The sequence below is a fragment of the Protopterus annectens genome, chromosome 7.part0, assembly GCF_019279795.1.
Source record: "Protopterus annectens isolate FY-2018-M chromosome 7.part0, PAN1.0, whole genome shotgun sequence".
Lineage (NCBI taxonomy): Eukaryota > Metazoa > Chordata > Ceratodontiformes > Protopteridae > Protopterus > Protopterus annectens.
Window position 1 is genome coordinate 839,797,081 of NC_056739.1, and position 6,000 is coordinate 839,803,080.

Here is a 6,000-nt window from a genome sequence, read left to right on the forward strand (position 1 = left end):
TAACGCAGCACTAAGTTTATCATAGAACTTGTCCTTGACTTCCTGGGTAGAAATTACAGTAGGAGAGTAGATGCTGAAGGTGTTGACCATGGCCACTGGTGTTTGTAGTAGAATTTTCAGCAGTCTTTCTTTTCCCATATTTGGTGGTATGACTGAGCCAACAAGCTTGTTTCTGACTGAGAAAACAACACCATGCTCTCTGGTCTCTTTTGGAAGCTTCTTGTGCCAGAAAAAAGTAAAATCCTTCTTCCTGAGACATCCAATGGACAGCAGTCTTGTTTCCTGGAGATCCTCAATGTCCATCTGCAATCTGTTCAGCATGTTGTTAATGACTACTGTCTTCTGAGCATCACTGATGACCTGTAGATCTTCCATAAGGCCTGGAGTCATCTTCCTTATGTTCTATGTGCCTAGCCTAAAGGCTGGTTTATTTTGTTGCTTTTTTGTTTTTCTAGTTGCATGGTTAACGATCCACTTGTTGGGGGTTCCCTAACCCTCACACATCTAGTGAAGCAAGTGCTATATGACTGGGGGCTGCTCAGCTTAAGGCAGGCAGTAGCTGCCCAGTGAGATCAAAGTATCTCTCCCACCATTGGAAGCAACCCCTGGTGCCTCATTCTGCACCATTTGCGTGCATTGGCTTATTACCGGTAACTGCTGCTTCCTGTGTTGTGTCACCACTGTAAAGCTGGAGTGTCCTCTCCAGGTCAAAGGCCTGGGCAGGTGAATTTGAGCAAAAAGCTGATGCCCGGTAGCAGGTTCCCCCTCTTCACACTACTGATGTAATCTAAGGGGAAAGGCAAGGCCAGTACAACTTGGCATTAGTATCATCACAGGAGCTGCCAGAGTGAGGTTGAGTACAACTTCAAACTGCCTTAGGGACTCCATCTCCAGATTTCTCCTTGGGGTTTACTCACTGAGCCTTCACCATGACTAGTTATTGTTGCAAGAAAGTTGAGGTTTTAAATCAGAGTTTACCTTCTCCTAGGTGGGCTGTCTTCCCAGGCTGATGATCCTCACCTGCCCAAAGCAGCTGGTTTTAAGGTGCCAGTCACCCATCTTTGTCTCCTTCTCCTGTCAGTTTTCACCACACTTAGAAACTAAGACACACATGAAGGCTAGGAGCTGGACTTCGGTTGTCAGATGTGATTAGAGACGCATGACATGGCAGCATTTTATAGACAGTGGAAGCTTATCTCCACTACCCCTTGGCTATGACAACCTTTGAAACCTGCTCTGGCTATACAAGGAACACAAGCAGAAGTGTTGTTCAAAGGTTAATTTAATTATAATAGTTATAATGATAAGGCAGCCCCTAGATGGACCAAATATAGCTAGACAATTAAAATGAAACTTGTAGGGTAGAATACCCATACAAATAAATAAGAAAAGGAAGTGTCTTAATGCCTATTAGAAGTCTCATTCTATTTACCTTGAGAGGACACTTAAACAAATTCGTATAGAACTTAATAGAAACCATTAGGAAACTCAGAACTTAGTATGTACTTAAAATAACCATAAAGTCAAACTACAAATTCTTATTTAACTATGTAACAAATTTAAGAACTAAAACCCAATAATGTTGAGACCTAGACCACAATAATACTGTATACTCTAACAAAAAGGAACGTAGGTATTATAATTGATGTCAAGATAAAACAATCTCTAAAACTTATGAACTTATACAAATATATACAGTCAACAGCATTTATCAAATTTCTAAAACATGGCAATAATTAGATAAAGTTTTATTACATGATAATATAATCAAAACAACTACACAGTGTAATATCCAATTCATTCCAGTTTAAAAAGATATTTTACTCCCAATTAATAATTAACTGCAATGCCTATTTAACTCCTGTTAAAAGTAGCTATTTTAAACCTCAGTTACCGACTCAGTGTAACTGTTACACAGCAGATAAGGCAAACTTAATTCACATACTTTCGTCCTGCTCATATCCTAAAAATCTATGGGGGCATCTTTACAGAAAATTAATTAAAGCAAGTTTTGATATTACAGTTTGGAATTGGCAATTAGTTTTATTACACATCTTTCCAAAGGGTAAAGACTCTTTTGAAATAAAAACACTCGTAACACTCTTTATGTTAATGAAATACTACTTAACAGAAAATTGGTTGGACACGTCCAAAATTACATGGGAAAATGTTAGCAGTTGTGGCAACTAAACATATTAATTCATTTAAACTAACTAGAGCAAATAAAAATGCATAAAAATGTTCAGAATCTTGGGAAAACGTTTAGACATCATCCTCTTATTTTGTCCTTGTTATACTATCAATTACAATAATATACATTTATCAATATAAGGTCATAAATGCACTAGACATTTTTCTAATTAATGTTGTAAAGAATGATACACGTGCATTTTGTGCTATTGACATTCTGGCAGTGAGCAAATAATCTTTTCTTAGGGTCAATATGTTTTATATTATTCACCTATTACTTAACTTGTAATCCACATGTATAGCAGCAACCAAATGACTGCAAGTTACAAAAACTCTTGGTTACTGTAGTCTGTTTCAGTTTGTAAATTGTTTGGATTTGTTTTCCTCATATTGTTTATGTTACTATATTTTACTGTTACAGACATTATTGTCTATTACCAAACTTCTATGGATTCCCTTTTATGGAAAATGTGTAATAAAAAATAAAAGTTTGAAAAAATATTTGCAAATTTGACTCCACCTACAGTCACAGCTATTCCACAGATTCAAATATCCCTGCCATGCCCCTTTGATTATTATGGAACAAGTTTTCTCAGCCCTCTCAAAAGCCTGGACTACCTCACCCATGAGCCCTGATAATGCACCAAGATGGCTGTCAGTGCCAAATACAGCCTATCTGAACCCCCTACTCAACCTCTTTCATTTACGCCTTTCTACTGGCTACTTTCCTGATGTCTGGAAAATAGCTATCGTAATGCCATTACATAAGAGTGACCCAGCCATAGGCCTGGCAACTATTGAACTAATAGTCTCATCAGCCTCACATGTAGAGCTATGGAGCATATTATCTAAAACATCACTAATCTATACACTGGCAATTTCTTTTCCCTGGACCCTCATCAATTCAGCTTTCTCAAAGAAAGATCCTGCCTCTTTAACTTCATTAATGTCGTTATAGAAGTAACTGAAGCAGTGGATAGTGATATATAGCATATCTGAACCTGGGTAAGGCATGTGACACTATTCCTCATGAAGGTATTTTTGACAGAGTTGTAACTTTGAATATAAATCCTTATGTTGCTCAATGGATATCTAAACGGTTGCCTGACACAATCCATGTGGTTAAATCACAGATCAGAGCAAAAACTTTCCCCTGGATTTACTAATCTTCCATGCAGGACTAATCTAGTCCTGCATGGAAGCAGTTGAAGAGAAGGACAACAGAGTGTCATGCATATTAATGAAGGCGCGCTGCCTGAACTCCAAACGCTACATGGAGCATGGACGAGTGCAGGGGGCATGTGTGAGAGCAGAGCTCTCAGAATAAACATGCCCCTGCAAAGTAGAACAGAAGAATGTGTGAATAAATGAGCGAGACAGCTCACAAGTGTCCACATATCCCCAAGAACAGTCCCCATGTGTTCAACAGCAACAGTACAGTCAAATAAAACGTAGAAGCCCTATTATTTATTTGTTTTAAAACCCAGAGTATAGCTAACCGTAGGTGCATGGATTTGTCCATTGCCTAGCTACGGTCAAAGCAGCCAAAAAGGCTGAAGAGGATAACAGGGAATATATATGCAAATGAAGCAGCACAGCAATAGTGGAGTGGTTAGAGCATCCGCCTAATGAACAGGCATTCCCAGTTAGAGTCCCACTGCAGCACAAATCATTTTCCACAGGAAATCTGCATATGAACATAATTTTACATCATTTTGCCATATAACCTACAGAACATCTATTAAACTTCATCTGGAGTACTGCATGAAATGCACATGAGAAGTGTTACTGTCATAATGAATAAGGCACATGTAAGCAGGTCTAAGCACAAAAAAGCAGCGGTAAGCATATCCAAGTGCGTTTGCGCAGAGGTAAGCATTTCCAACACAGAGTAAACAAAGTAGAAGCTAATGAGTGTAAGAAACTGTAACTGGAGGTTAGCAGTGCTTACCATCACGCAAACCCATGCAAACCCACTTACAACCGCTTTAAAGTGCCTTAAACACTCTGGATCCAATGGCCCAAGTATATATAGACAGCAATATATAAATATATACATGTATGCATACATATACAGATATATCTGTATATAGTAACGTATATATATATATATATATATATATATATATATATATATATATATATATATATATATATATATATATATATATATATATATATATGTGTGTGTGTGTGTAAATATACACATGTATATAGCTAGGATATGATACAGTAATTATGAATTACATATGTTCACAGGCCTTACATAAGGGGGTGAGGGGTCCAATCAACACGCATGTAACACGTAGCATCAACCCTCCCCCCCAGCTAGACCAGTGAAACATACAGACACACCATAAAAGTAAACACACCACTGCTTCGTGGAGTAGAGGCAGGATACTACCACTGGGAGAGACCTGTCAAGTCTAATCTTGAAACAAAGACATGTATGTCCCTTGTTGGACACCCAAAAATTCATATTCGGGTTGCCAGCCATTACACTGATGTCGAACGGCAGGCCACGCATGTTCCCAGTGTACAACATAGGGAAAGCCTGATGATCCATGGGGCGAGATAACATAAGTGATGGGTCCCGAGAAGTGGGGAGTGGGTAGAGTGTTCAGATGTGGCCAGACCCGACCTGCACCCGGACTAAAGAAGAGTGCTGAAGAGGATGTGCAGTTTGGAATCTATGGGCATGAAATTATGGAGTGGGTCTATGTGAACCACCCCAGGGATGTAAGCAATAGTGTGCATTGGGCAGGGCCGTCACCCAACGGACAGCCACTCCTGCTATGGGTCCCACTGCAGCACAGTCTATTGTACATGGCAAAGAATGGAATAACCAGATGTAGATGTACAACTGTAGAGGTGTGTGTGTATATATACCCATACCTACATGGAGTGAAACCTCCCCCTCTCCGTAGTACAGATGTGTACATACACAGACAGAATATAATTAAATACCCACATATAGATATATGCATATGCAGAAACCCATACATCCATATCTCATCAGACATATATATATATATATATATATATATATATATATATATATATATATATATAATATATATATATATATATATATATGTATGCATACACATATATATACAGATATATATGTATGTAGATATGTAGAAATATATATGTATATATGTTTGTAAACATACACATATATATAGCTAGGATATTAAATTAATCATGTATTTAAATCATATCTGGTAACTGGGTAAGTCTGGCTGAGCTTTTGGCTCATCTACAGAAGAGACCCGGGGCGAAAAGTTCCTCAGAACTAGAAAACAATTTGTTAAATAGTAGTATACAGCAGATATATATATATATATATATATATATATATATATATATATATATATATATATAGATATAGATATATATATAGATATATATATAAATATATATAGATATGATGCACCAATTAAGGATTACATATGTTCACAGGCCATGCCAATGGGGGTGACGGGTCCAGTCAACAAACGTGTAACTCGTAGCATCAACCCCCCCCACCTAGACAGGTGAAACATACAAACACATGATACAAGTAAACGCGCACCACTGCTTCCCAGACCACAGGCAGGATACTACCAGTGGGAGACACCTGCCAAGTCTAATTTTGAAACAAAGACATCAATGTCTCTTGTGGGACACCCCAAAAATTAATGATCATCAGAGTCAGTCCCTGTAATGATTCATCTAACCAGGCTGTATACGTACATGGACCAGTAGATTGTGCAAGCCTGATGACCCATGGGTCGACACAACGTACGACATGGGTCCTGACACATG

General features: G+C 38.2%; 1 protein-coding gene and 1 long non-coding RNA gene across 6 annotated transcripts in view; one reads left to right on the forward strand and one right to left on the reverse strand.

The window, feature by feature from the left end:
• The window catches only part of BNIP2 (BCL2 interacting protein 2), a 2,487,402-nt gene that overhangs the window by 1,097,478 nt on the left and 1,383,924 nt on the right, over positions 1–6,000 (reverse strand). The window lies entirely within an intron of this gene.
• LOC122806727 overlaps positions 1–6,000 on the forward strand; it is a 44,705-nt gene that overhangs the window by 5,033 nt on the left and 33,672 nt on the right. The window lies entirely within an intron of this gene.